This window comes from Sus scrofa, chromosome 12 (genome assembly GCF_000003025.6).
Source record: "Sus scrofa isolate TJ Tabasco breed Duroc chromosome 12, Sscrofa11.1, whole genome shotgun sequence".
NCBI lineage: Eukaryota > Metazoa > Chordata > Mammalia > Artiodactyla > Suidae > Sus > Sus scrofa.
The window spans coordinates 12,625,183-12,639,633 of record NC_010454.4 but is presented as its reverse complement, the minus strand read 5'-3'; the positions used below and the strand labels follow the sequence as shown (position 1 = coordinate 12,639,633).

The 14,451-nt window shown below is 40.6% G+C and overlaps 1 protein-coding gene and 1 pseudogene across 9 annotated transcripts in view; both read left to right on the top strand.

Annotated features, from left to right (window-relative positions):
• CEP112 (centrosomal protein 112) overlaps nucleotides 1–14,451 on the top strand; it is a 475,548-nt gene that overhangs the window by 176,197 nt on the left and 284,900 nt on the right. The window lies entirely within an intron of this gene.
• On the top strand, nucleotides 5,643–12,132 carry LOC110255984 (annotated as a pseudogene).

Below are 14,451 nucleotides of genomic sequence, written 5' to 3'. Positions count from 1 at the left end.
ATAAAAATTTTTTTAAAAGAATGATGTAAATCTGTAGGAGCCAACATACACAGATTTCTAAGATATAATGTTAAGGGGGAAATAAAGCACATCACAGAGAGATTTTTTTTTTTTTTTTTTTTTTTTTTGGCCGTGCCAGCTAGCATAGAGGAATTCCTGGGCCAGGGATCAAACCCACGTCACAGCAGTGACAATGCCAGGTCCTTAACCTGCTACCCCACCAAGAGAACTCCCACAGAGCAATTTTTATGTTATGATTCTCTTTATGTAAATTAAAATTATGTGTCAGTATCATAAGCTAGATATGTAAGATTAGCTTTAAAATCCTAGAAGATGGAGTCCCCATCGTGGCGCAGTGGTTAACGAATCTGACTAGGAACCATGAGGTTGCAGGTTCGATCCCTGCCCTTGCTCAGTGGGTTAACGATCCGGCGTTGCCGTGAGCTGTGGTGTAGGTTGCAGATGCGGCTTGGATCCCACATTGCTGTGGCTCTGGCATAGGCCAGTGGCTACAGCTCCGATTAGACCCCTAGCCTGGGAACCTCCATATGCCGCGGGAGCGGCCCAAAGAAATAGCAAAGACCAAAAAAAATAAATTAATTAAAAATAAGATAAAATAAAATCCTAGAAGATTACACATGTCTATAGAAGGGGCATGAAATTATAGGTTAGAGTATGATAAACTTTACTGTATGCTTTAAATAAAATTTTTAACTTAAAATTTCACAAAAGCGTGTGTCATGCATTACTTGCACAATAAAACATGAAAGTTATGACTGTTAAGACTAGAACATAGAACATTTGTATTGTATCTAGTATTTTAATTGGGTAATCAATTTGAATTAATGAAATGCAAAATCTATTCAAGCTATTTATGAATAGTGTAAAATTACCCCAGAGATGAAAAGAGATAGAAGAAAGAGCACTAGCAGATTATTTTCAAAGGTACCAATGTATGGATAACCTCAGATTTTCTAACTCCAAAAGCCAATGCAATAGAATGATTTTATCAGAATCTTTTTTTTTAATGGCATAAGAATGAGGTATCTAATTTCTGATACATGGGTGGTGGCCCTGGAAGCCATCCTAACATATGCCAATTTAAAAACCTATCTTTCCGCTGAAATACACTTTCTTTAAAGAGCCATGAAAGACTTTTCTAGAACTTTAGTACTGGAATGAAAATTTCTTGGGAAACTAGCTTTAGAAACCAGGCATAGAAACGTGTATAGGAAGGGGAGCCCGCAAGTAGGGAGGGGGGTAAGAGGGAAAGTGCGGCAATAATTCATCAAATATAAATGAGAAGATTCAGTGAGGGCAAGAAACGTTGCTTGTTAATAAGCTATAGTGTATAATGGAGGCAATTTTTGGATTAAAAGCAATATTAGAAGCACTAATAAAAACAAGAAAAATGTCAGTTACTCCATGTAAGCTAATGAAGAAACAGGAGAGAGAGGAAAACCAACCAGTTTAAAACTCTTTCTGGGACACCAATACTCATCAGAAGCTATTGTGTTATGGGGGAGTGTGTATAAGGGGTTGGAAAGTTCTCTGAGAGTTTTAAAAATCCTATTTTCATTTTGATGATAACCATGTGGATGACAAATTTATAACCAAGTGTAGCCAGGAAACTTCAGTGCTTCATTTGCATTTATTTTTGTGAGTGTTTTGGCACAACTCTGGCTTTTTAAAGTTGGATGCAAATAAGTAAAAATCACTGAGGGAAATTAACATTTGACTAAATGAAAATTATTTTAAGTTAAAGGAAACAATGAAATAATATTTGTAGCAAATATGGTAGACAGAGAGGGATTCCCTTTGTTAAATTAATACATTTATGACAAATAAATATAATTAACATAGAAATAAATTAAATAACACAAATTATTAGAAAATCATGCCCCAGTAAATGACCTGGCAAAGGAATGAAACACATAAGAAAGAAACTGACTCAACAACCATGTAGAGACATTTTTAGCCTTGGTTAATAAAAATGCAAATTATAACTAATAGTGATATTCCATCTAAATTTGGCAAAAGTTTAATAAAATTGGTATTTCCATATATTGCTAGTGGCATTATAAATTGATGTAGCCAAAAGGATTTTGGTAGCATCTACCAAGAGTCATAAAAAATGTTTACACCCTCTGGCTCAATTATCCTTAACCTTGAAAATCAGGCAGAAATATTCAAATGATAATTTCAATTATTTTTTAAATGCTAAAATCATGGTTGAGTCCTTTTCTACATGCTCTACTTTCCACATTGTAATAGTGTCTTTTTAATTTTGGTATTTTACACTATTTTGGTATAAAAATAAATTTGTCTAAACTGGAATGTTAAGCTTCAAAGGCTTTTCTCACAATGATAGGTTTTAAAATGTACCAAATTTTTGTCTTATATAGTCTTGGTCAAAAATAATAAGGAAAATTGATTAATTTTTTAAAGAATTGATACTTTTCATAGAAACCATGCCCTATTCATCAATTTTTCTGTATTTCATTTTCACAAAAAAGAGAGAAATTATATATATGTTATACAAATGTCTTTTTTAAAGACCACACAAAGATCTCTTGAGATCAGCACAGATTTCACCCATTTTTATTCTTCCTGTGGCTGTAGGCCTGTTCATTAGAAGCCATGTTGAGAGCAAAAGTCCCAGGCAGTAACTTATAACGGAAAGATAAAGGCAGGAATAAGAGCTAGTAGGTTTTAGGAGAATATTTATTGATGTGCAGAAAATTCTATTAACTGGAACAGTATTCCCCTTGACCACTCCAAACTGTCAGGGTTTTTACTGTGAAAGTTTATCATGAGAAAAGATAGACCTGTGGTAGTGGTCTCTGCAAGTCAGCACGGCCTCACGGAACGTGAAGCTGATTAAACTAAGCTCATTTCCTTCTTTGAACTGGATGGCCAGTCTGGCAGATGAGGAAAGGGAAATAGATATGATAAATCTGGACCTCATCGAGCCCTCTGACAAGGTCCTTCATGAAGGCAACATGGGAAATACGGTTTAGCTCTGGGTAGATGTACGTGGTTAGGTGATGGTTCAAAGGGCCATCCCTGAAGGACTGGTGGCAACCCAAAGGGAGATTTCTGAGTGTGTCACCCTGGCTGATGACTCAGGAGTAACGTTTCCTGCTTCCTCAGACTTCAGAGGAGTAGTTAACGTGTGGGATGCGAAAATCTGTTTCCTGAAACTTTAAACAGCTGAAATTAAGAAGATTAAGCGTATTGGGGGTTGAATATAAAAATCCATGCTTCAGTTTCGAAAGTCCTCTGTAGAAAGTATGTGGCGGGGGAGGGGTAAATTGCCAGGGGTGGGGGCGACAGAGAAGACAGGAACCCCGGGGACAGGGGCCTAGTGGACGCCGTCTCCGATGTGCTGTTCCTATAGCAGATCGTGTGAGCGATGAGTCAGTTCTGGCCACCACATTTTAAGTAGGACACTGGCAAAGTCAAACATGTTCAAAAGAGAGTTTCCAGAATATAGGAATGTTTGGAACCATGTCAGAGGGGATACATCAGGGAATAAGGATATTTTGCCAAGAGAAGACAAGACTGAGGAGAATTGCCTAAGTTTATTTTTAAATTCAAATCTGTAAAAGAGGGACATTTTACGATCGGCTCGTGTAATCATCGTAACCGCCAACAGTCAGGAGGCCAGACTCTGGGCCAGGTACTGCTTCGCGTGACTTCACCCACTTTCCACCTTCACAGTGACCTTGTGAGGCAGGTACTGTTATTTACTATACCCACTTCCAGTTGTAGAAACTGGAGCACATCCCGTTAGATAAGTGGCTTAGATAAGTGGCGGAAGGTCCCACACAGTTGGTAAGTGGTGGGATCAGGGCGTGAACGTGGGCCCTGCTCTTACCCTCCCGGTAATGGACCCACCCTGGAGTGCCAGGGGCAGATATTGAAGCTCTGGGGAGGTAGTTCTGTAAGGGATAATTTGAATCATTTCAAAGTAGTTCTTGCCTAAAGAAGTATTCACATGTCAGGGGGTTGTCTTGTGACAGCCTGAGTGTGGGGAGGTGGCTGTCCCGAGTGTCGTGGGCGGCTGCTGTGTGTTGCGGTGGGGTGGGGGCCTCTCCTGCTGTACACTAGCGTCCCTTCCGGAGCCAGCGTCTGTGACTTGCTGCCCCTGTGTGGTTTAGACCCTCAGCCCCTCTGTGCTCTGCTTCCACATCGGACTCATTTCTTTACATACCTGTCTAGCTGGATTTCCTTGTTTCATGGTTTCTGCCTACCTGCCTACCTTCCCAGGTGCCATTCAAGTGCCGGTGTGACAGTGTTTCGGTTATTTTGTCTTTTCTTAAAAATATAAAAATCTCGACTGATGTGGCTGTAGCATTTCACACTGGAAGGGGCTTTGGCTGCTGGTCCCCAGGCCCTTGCTCCAGCGTGAGGATGAAGCCGCATGCATGTTTCCTGGAGTGTTGGATTCCCTTGATTATTTGGGGCAAAGCAAAGTAGTTGTACTGTTGAGGTAACATTCGTATTAAAACAAACATAGACTTTTCCTGTTTTGTAAAATGCGAAGTTCTCATGAATTTTTAAGATAAAATAGGACATTTCAAAGAAGCTTCCAGTTTGCAGAGGCTGCTTCAGGCTATGCCCCCAGATCCCCCAGGGGTGTCCTATTCATTTTCACCGCTGCTCTGGGTACTTTGGAGGAAAAGTTTTAGAAGTTCTTATCCGGTCAAATCCTCACATTTTATAATGAGGGGATTCACATCCAGAGGAAATGAATGACTTGTGCCTTCTGGGCCTCAATTTCCTTATTCAGTTGTAATTTTTGAGCCCCTCCTATATAGGAAGCATCATGCCAGGAACTGTAACGAAGTGGAAAAAGCAAAGTGGTATTTTAAAATGTTTTAGCCAAAATGCAAGCATGAAGTGTGCAGATGTGGAGAGAAAAACATCAAACACATGGGATAAACACTCACACAAATATCCTGTAAAGCCCAAGCTTTCATCAAGATTTCCTGTTTCTTTCCTGTATAACCCATTGGAACAAAAAGACAATTCTGATTGTCTTTTCACAAACCTCATTCAAGTTGGAAACAAACAACAAAGCAGGCATGCTAGGATTTCCTGAACTATGGAGGTTTTTTTGGCAATCCCATCATATCGTTCTTTAATCTTATATTTTATATCTTCTCTTTTGACTACAAAGGAAAATGCAGTTCGACAGATAAACAAGTGGTCAGATTCTCCAGAAAGAATAAGCACTTATTGTTGACAATTACAAAAACAAACAAACAAACAAACAAAAAAAACACACTGAAAGGTCAGACCTTTATACATTACCATTATTTGAAACTTACAATATTTTGGTAGCAAAGACAGGGCAGAAATCATACAAGATAAACAACTGGGAAATTTTAAGATCAGTTGAGATATTTAAAAAGCAGATGGCATGCAATTCCCAGTTTTTTTCTTTGTAAATATTTTCATTTTCTAGATTTTTTAGGTAATCTAGCCTGAAAACATAGGCCTCTTTTAGACTATTGAGTCTGCATGGGGAAGGGATGCAGAAGAAAGCAGGAGAGGGCGGAGACAGAGGGAGGGGGAGGGACTGGCCTTGGAGGGAGGGGTGGGCTAGGCCTCAGCAGAGCAGGGGGACGGGGCACAGAATTTGTACAGCTGCTGTAGGAAAACGGGCAGTTCTGACTGGAGGTTTTTCTTTGTGAGATAGAAGAGCACTTGCTGAGACTTAGGCAAATCACGTGGAAGGGAGGGAGAGCTGACGGAAGTGGGAATTATTTGAAATTATTTTGGTGATGACATGACTGATCTGATTAGAAAAACGTAAAACTTCTTTTTCGTGTTGAGGTCCCAGATGAGGTTAATGACTATGAAATTTGTGGGCCCACCTAAAATGTCTTCAGAATGGATTTTCATATGCTTGATTAAATTCTTCCTCTCGTAGGCTGCTGCTATTCTCTGTCTTTCTCTTCTTGCTCATCTTAGACTCTTCTCATAAGTCTTTTCTGCTTGGCTTTCTTTTTTCAGTCTGTAGTAACTTTTGAGCCTCCACTGTAGTCACCAGACTCTTCAGTGGTGACTAAGACAGATGCAATCCCTGATCCAGTGATGCTCCAGGTCTTTCACATTATTTCTTAACATAACCTCCCAACCAGGGAATGCAGCTGTGCTACAGGGCACAGACTGGCCCTACAGGCAGCAGGCAAAGCCAGATTCCTGGCCTCTCAGGCTTTCAGAATAAGAGATCCAAACAATGAAGCAACAGAGCTTGGGCCCGTGAGTCCAGGCCAAGTTCTGGGAGCCTAGGTTCATAGAATGGGCACTGACACTTGATGAAAGGTACATAAAGCAGGACCTCTTCTTCGTCGTCGTCTTTGTCTTCATCATCTTCATCTTTGTCTCCTTCTCCTTTGTCCCCTTCTCCTTCATCTCCTTCTCCTTTGTCTCCTTCTCCTCCTTCCTCTTCTCCAACGGGAAACCATTGGAGCATTTGAGCAAGTTCTGGTTTGTGTTTAAAAAGATTTCTCTAGCTGCTTTGTGAAGCGTTGATGGTCATTGAGGTAGGAGAGGAAGCAGAGGGGCTGGTTAAAAGATGATTGTGGTAGGCAGGCAAAAGGTTACCATGGCTTGGACTTGGGTGGGATGGGTGGGGGTGAGGGCACGTGGTCAGACTGAGGATATATTTTGTGGGCAGGACTTGTTAATAAAGGAAAATGGAGTGTGAAGGAATGAGGGGACTCAAACATGACACAAGTTTTCCAGCTGAGCAACCAGGGAATGGTGGTGACAGACCATGGTGGAGAAAAGAAAGGAAGTCCCAGGACCAAGCCCAGGGACACATCAATAATTAGAGATGGGGAAGAGATGGAGGAAGTAGCAAAAATGACTGAGAAGGAGCAGTGAGGTAGAAGGAAGAACCAAGAAGGTATAATTTCCCATAAGCCACGTGCAACAAGTGTTTCAGGAAGGAGAAGGTAAGTAACCAGTTGTTTTAGGTGTTACTAAAAGGAGAAGTTAGATGGAGACTGAGAACTGCCCATTGGATTTGGCAAGGTCTTTAGCCACCTTGACAGGACCAGTTTCAGTAGAATGTGGGAACAAAAGCCGGAATAATATGGGTGGGGAGAGAATGGGATGAAAGCAACTCTTTGAGGAATTTTGACAGAAAGGGAGCAGAGAAACGGGGTGATAGCCAGAGAGTTACTTATGGTCAGGGGCAAGTTTTAAAAAAGTGAGATACTGTAAAACATATTAGTCGATGAGTATGATCCAATGGAGAAGAAAATGCTGATGATGTGGAGACAGATGGGATAATTGTGAGAACAACATGCTGCATTGGACAAGAGTGGACAGGATCCAGTCCACTGGAAGGACTCACCTTCCAGCAAGGCCAGCCATGCCTTCAGGTCAGAGGAAAGGCAGAGACTATGCAGGTGACCAGTCAACTTGGTGGTAAGGAAGATGAAGTAGTTTTCTTGTGGCTATAGTCATCCCTCCATATCCATGGGAGATCTGTTCCAGGACCCTTCTCGGATACCAAAATCCAAGGATGCTCAAGCCCCTCATATAAAGTGGCATAGTTCTTGCCACATCTACTGCGAGAATGAAGTGCATTCTCCGCAATCAGACTGTCGACATTCCAGAAAAGGTCGACCTCACTCTGCAAGGATGCACAGTGATGCACGGTTATTGCGAAGGGGCCCAGAGGCACTCTGAGGAGGGACTTCAGCCACATCAGTCTCCTTGGAAAGAAAAAGAAGAGGCTCCGGGTTGACAGACGGCAGGAAAATAGAAAGGAGCTGGCGACTGTGTGCACTGTCTGTAGTCTTGTACAGAACGTGATCAAGGGTGTTACTGGGCTTCTGTTAGAGGATGAAGTGTGCCCACTTCCCCATCAATGTCGTTATTCAGGAGAATTGTTCTCTTGTTGAAATCCAAAACTTTTTGGGTGAAAAATACATCTGCAGGGTTCAGATGAGGGCAGGCATTGCTTGTTCAGTATCTCAAGCCCAGATAGTTGATTCTTGAAGGAAACGACACTGAACTTGTATCAAATTCAGCTGCTTTGGTTTAGCAAGTCACAACAGTTAAGAACAAGATATCAGAAAATTTGGGGATGGTATCTATGTTTCTGAAAAAAGGAATAGTTCAGCAGGCTGATGAGTAAGACCTGAGTTGTTTGGCTACAGAAACAGCAAGATGCCAGGTGATTCCTCAGACTCATTTGTGATGTTTTAAGATACAGTGAAAGCTCTGTTGACTTGGGAAAAATAAAATAAAATAAAATGGCATAGTATTTGCATATAATCTACTCACATCCTCCCATATACTTTAAATCATCTCTAGATTACTTATAACACCTAATGCAATGTAAGAGCTGTGTAAGTAGTTGCTGGAGCACTGCAGATTCAAGTTTCGCTGCTTGGAATTTCCTGGCATTGTTTTTTGAATATTTTCAGTCCTCAGTTGGTTGAATCTGTGGACACAGAACACATGGATATACTTTTGGTTTTTGATTGCTCCTGAATGCCACTTGTTCCACTCACAGCGATGGATAATTATGTTGCATTGTAGGCAATGTGAGGAAAGTAGAAAGAAAATAAAGCCTTTGTCCGTATGTTGGAGGAGTTAATTACCTGATTAATTAGTTTGTCCTTCTAAATTGCATGCTAATGGGAAACTCTGATGGTACTTATTTTTCCTATTCATTCAACAGTAGTGGTATACTAGACTGAGGAACTAAATGTGCCTTAGCGAAACAGACATAAGGTAAAATAAAATGTAGAGTTAAGATATTTTTTTTTTCAAAAATGTTGAACTCCGCCTAAGAGGGTACATTCTTAGTTAATGAATTTTCTCAATTTGAGTGGCTTGAGTTAAACCATTATTAAACCATAAAGAAAAACCTTGAAGCATTCGACTATCTGAATCCTTCTTAATTGAAATCTGGCAGATAAAGCCAGAAAATAGTAGCTAACTTTTCAGAAAGTTTTAAAAGCTCCAGGTAGTTATTGTCCCTCATTCCCTCCAGGAGCCACGTAAGTATTTGAAGTGTTAACTGGGAAAGAAAACTGCCAGGAACAGAGCTTGCTCCCAGCACGGGCAGCACTGATGGGCCATCCTTCATAATCTCGGTCATGCTCCTGGCCTTCAGCCCCCAGCGTATCCTGAACTGCAGGGCTTCGGCAGGCACTGGTCCCTGGCTCTTGAAGGCTGACTAGGGAGGAAGAGGATGGAAGAAGTAGTATATTCGCTGGGAGAGCCGTGTTCCATCTTTCATAGCACTTAGCACAGTAATATTAAATTTTGGAATAAAGAGAATCTGCGTGACTAAACTGAACCGTTCGTTGATTGACAGATTTCATGGATGGCTCGTTTTGTTGTAGCACATACCTCATCCTGGAGCCACAGGGCCATCCACAGATGACAGATTCTTTTTCTCTTCTTCACACACTGCCTACTTTTACTATGTCTCTTGGTGCCTCTGTCTATTCACATGTTGTTCAGAAAGTCAGACCATACCGTAGTATTTTCTGTGCTAAGATGTGTTTTTCCTCTGATTCCAAAGCTTGATTGCTCATGAAATAGAATGTCCAAGAGCACATTTTATATCATATAACTGCAATTAAAAAAAGATTCCAACTTTTTTTAGTAAGGAATCTGTCTAGGGAAATGGTGCTAATTTTACAATAGACTCTGTCTCACTGGAATTAGAATTTTGGAGCTTTAGAGAATTTGGTAACTTTTTTGACATTTCAAATTCCCAAATACAAATGCAAATGGGAAACTGCTCAGAGAAATAGCCTGATGATGTTCAGTCTATATTTCATAAAACAGGGAGACACAGGGTGTGATGCACTTGTCTTTCAGAGTGGATCTCAATGCCGTGAGTCTCATCAACTACATAAAAGTCATACTATATTTCACAGCCAAAAAGCAAAAATTTTCCACAGGGAGCCCTGAAGTAGGATGTGGAAGTGTTACCTGTCAAGGCCTATGGAAAAATCTTTTACTCTCAATGGCTGGCACTTTAAATCGAAGTGCCTTTTGGTCTAATATATATAATTGTTCACAACTTTGAGCTGACGTTCATTTCTCTTTTTAAATCTGTAGCATATTTACAATAGCTTGTGATTTTATTAGGTAGTGGTCTTCTCTACTGGTCCAGCTACACTGGTCGGCAGTGGGGATGGCAGAACGGCCTTGGTGTAGTATTGATGATGAGGTCAAAAATCTCAGGAGAATGAGTGTATGGGAGTGAATTATTACTTTAGGCCAGATAACCTGCACCATGGGAGGGTCTAGGAGATCCTGCCTGCACTCTGGTGCTGAAGAATGGACTGCTGATGGGGGCCCTGATACCACTCACCAGCTCTGTGGTGGCATTCTCCATATGCCAGGGCCACAGTAGGAGGTATTGCTGTGGGACTGGGCTGCCGGCTTTCAAGAGGATGGCAGGGTTCCACAATGGCAGGCACCAGGTAGGGCACCGACTTGTCAGATGGAAGGTAGGAGAGACTGTGGCGGTGGGTAGCAAGGCTAGAGTGGCAGTCAGGGTGACTTGCCCTGCAGGAGTCTGTGGTGCCCTGAGGGATAAGAAAGAGACCAGTGGGAGTAATATTTGTACAACATCAAGAAAAACAAGTCAAGAGTTGGGAAGTGAACTTTAGACAATTCTCCAATGGGAAATCATGGTTAGACCCAGAACCCATGTGTGTTTGTTGAAGGGAGACCACGTCTCTTGATAAAGGCTCTTGCAATGCTACAAGCTAATATTGCCCCCAAAGGGAGCTATAGCTATTTGACATGGTAAATGCATACAATGAAGAAAGCAGAAATTCTAGCAAAATTTTATCTTCCAGAAGTGACTATTGTTCGTCTTAGATGGTTATCTTTCCAGAGACTTCTAGCAGAGCTAGTAGAAAGACAAGTAGGCATATAGATAAGAGCAGTTTTATAGAAATGGGAAAATTTTATATTCTCCACTTTTACTAAAATAATTTTCTGTGAAATTAGCTGAAGTAAAGAAACGAGAAACCAAAGGAATGTCTGAAGTTTAGAAAAATGTTTCTTTACCATATAAAAGATGATGTCTTAGAACATTAAGAAATAGATTAAAAATGCATTGAGATTAGAGTCACTTAAATTTCATAATTCATTTTTTACTCTTTTATTATGAAAAGAAAAACTAACTTGCTTACACTTCCTTTCACCCACCTCTACCACTCTTATGTCCGTTATACTATTGTTACTATGTTGTTGAAGTTTGTAGCATTTATACTCTGTTCCATAACCATAATCCTCACAGTTATATAGTTTTAAAATTTTAAATCAATTATATGCTCACCACAAGAGCTTTTAGCATAACTTTTCCTATCTGTGTCGTTTATTTTGATTCATCTGTTGATTGCTGAGATTGCAGTTATTAAGAGTCATTTTTCCCAAGAAGGGCGTTTAGTTGTTGTATTTGCTGTGTTTCTGCTTGCTTGAGAATCACTATATGTTCCCTCATTTTTGAAGGATAGTTTGGCTGGATGTAAAATTCCCTGGTCAACCTTTTTTTCCCTGAAGCTTTGAACACATCTTTCCACTGCTTTTTGGCACTAAGGGCTGCTCTTAACACAGCTTCTTTAGTCATCTCTTGATTGCCTAAATTTCATCCTCATGAATTTTTTTTCCCCAAGGGTGGATTAGGGTTTATAGTCCTTGAGTATTTCTGTGTTTGAGTTTAGTTATAGTATTCTCGAGCTATTCTTTTCCTCAATTCCAAGTCAGTTTTTCTTGGTATACATTGTGATTTTTTGACATATGCATTCAGCTCTGAATTCATTTCAGGAAAATTTTCTGATAACATATCTGTCGATGCATGAATTTTCTTTTTCAGCTTTCTTTCTATGTTATATTTTCTTTATCACTTCCATGGGCCTTTCCTCTGACTATCCCAAGTCTTTTGACTATATCAGTGACTCCATTTTTAGCTATGTTTTTCAACTTATTTCTAATTTAGGATTAATTCTGTGATGGAGTTATTTGGTCCTTAATTAATTCTGTTGTTTTGTCTTGTCCTTAAGTTCTATCAATTGTACTCATGTTCTTGTTAAGTTCTCTTATTACTCTTTTTTTTTTTTCATTCTCCCCCCCCACCACACACACAGCACATGGAGTTCCCAGGCCAGGGATCAGATCCAAGCTACAGTTGAGACCTAAGCCACATCTGCTGCAATGATGGATCCTTAACCCACTGTGCTGGGCCAGGAATTGAACCTGCATCCCAGTGCTCCCAAGATGCTGCCAATCCCATTGCACCACACGGGGAACTCCTGTTTCTGATTTTTAAGATGCATTTTTCTCCTCTCCAGAATTGTGGGGCTCCCTTCCTCTCTTTCTTCCTTCTAACCCCATTCTTCCTTTTTTGCTGAGTTCTTTTTTAATCTGATGTCATATTTGTATATGACACTTTCTTCCTTCATCTTGTTTGGGCTTAAATTGGGTGGCTCCACCCAAATCTGCTATTTGTTCTGGTATAATATGCATGAATTCTCTTTGACTCCTTTTCTGCCTTTATTTTTAGCCTGTCTATCTTCCTCAAAGTTTCACTTTGAGGGCATGGGTATTCTCTTGCATTTACTTTTTATAGCTTGAGGTTATTATAAAGATGGAGGAGGAGAGCTTAACAGGGAGCTCTGAGCAACTTTTTGTTAGAGGAACTGATACCTGCTTGGTCTCTTAACATTTTATTAATGTCCTGTACCACGGTTTGCTCTCTGTATTGGAAGTTTTATTCTTTTTTAATGGGAGCTTTGAAGCCTATGCTTCTATTAGAAAGAATCAGCCCCGATTTTTTAGTTTCACAGTGTTATTCATTTCTTTCTAGCAGCCATTTCTATGCCATACAATTACGCTCCTCATGTCTCACCCAGGTAGAACAGGGAAAAGGAAGCGATTGATCATTAGTCTACTTCTCTCTAAAACTAAGGTTTTAGAGAATACGTCTCAGTATTATATCCACTCAGCAGTTCTTCTTACAGGGGTGCAGGACTGAATAATGTGTCTTGCCAAACCATATCGGAATCTTCTTTCTTTCCTTGACTACTGCCTTTTGAAATTCATGATGGAGATGTTATTCCTCTCTCCTTGTTTGGTTACTGCCATCCAATGTTCTCTTGTGGGTTTTTTTGTTGTTTGTTTTTTTTTCTTTTTAGGGCCACACCTGTGGCATGTGGAAGCCCCAAGACTAGGGGTCGAATTGGAGCTGCAACTTCCGGCCTATGTCACAGCCATGGCCACACCAGATCTGAGCTGCATCTGTGACCTACACCACAGCTCTTGGCATTGCCTGATCTTTAACCCATGGAGCAAGTCCAGCAAATCCTCATCCTCATGGATAGTAGTTGGGTTCTTAACCTCCTGAGCCACAGCAGGAACTCCTCTTGTTTTCTTTTTAACATTTGTTTTGTTCTTTTATTTTATTTTATTTATTTTATTTTATTTTTATTTTTAAATTTTTTTTGTCTTTTTTGCTATTTCTTGGGCTGCCCCTGCGGCATATGGAGGTTCCCAGGCTAGGGGTCTAATCGGAGCTGTAGCCACCAGCCTACGCCAGAGCCACAGCAACGAGGGATCCGAGCCGCGTCTGCAACCTACACCACTGCTCACGGCAACGCCGGATCGTTAACCCACTGAGCAAGGGCAGGGACCGAACCCGCAACCTCATGGTTCCTAGTCGGATTCATCAACCACTGCGCCACGACGGGAACTCCTGTTTTGTTCTTTTAAATTTTTCAGCTTTCCTTGCTACCTTTACCCAAAAGTTCCAGTGCCAGGTGTTCAGACAGTATGAGGAAGAGTTTCCAAGGATGGGACACTGTTATTTCCTTACTGCTAAAACCACTCCAGCAGCAGCTGAATGACTGACAGTCAGGGTGTATTGGGAAGATTCCTGGACTGAGATGAACTAGGTAGCCTCTAAATCTCTCCAAATTCTTTGACTTTTGTGTTACTGTTCCTTGAAGCGAGAGCAGTTATCATCGAATTGTAGGACAGCTCTACTGCTAGGGCTCCCACCCGGAGACCCCTCCCCTTCTTCCTTTTCCAGCCAGAGGATTGGGGTGAGGGGGCTCGTTTCCTATTTCTGGCAGCTCTAACTCATTCTTATACCAAGGTTTGCAGAATGTAGATTTTGTCATCTGGTTACATTTGAGGTTATTTCCGTTAGAATTTTATATCATGGTTTCTCCTTTTTAATGTGTTGGGTACATTCTGTTACATCTATAATTTATTCTTCTGGTTTTTGGAATTGTATTATTGGAATGTATTGATTTTTTGTGTATTGCATACTGAGAAGTAAGGACTTATTCCATCCCTGTTGTCTTTTTAAAATAAGATTACTCAAAGGTGTTTGGGCCATATTTGCTTGCACTAATTTTGCTGTCTAACAATTATCAGAACTTAAAA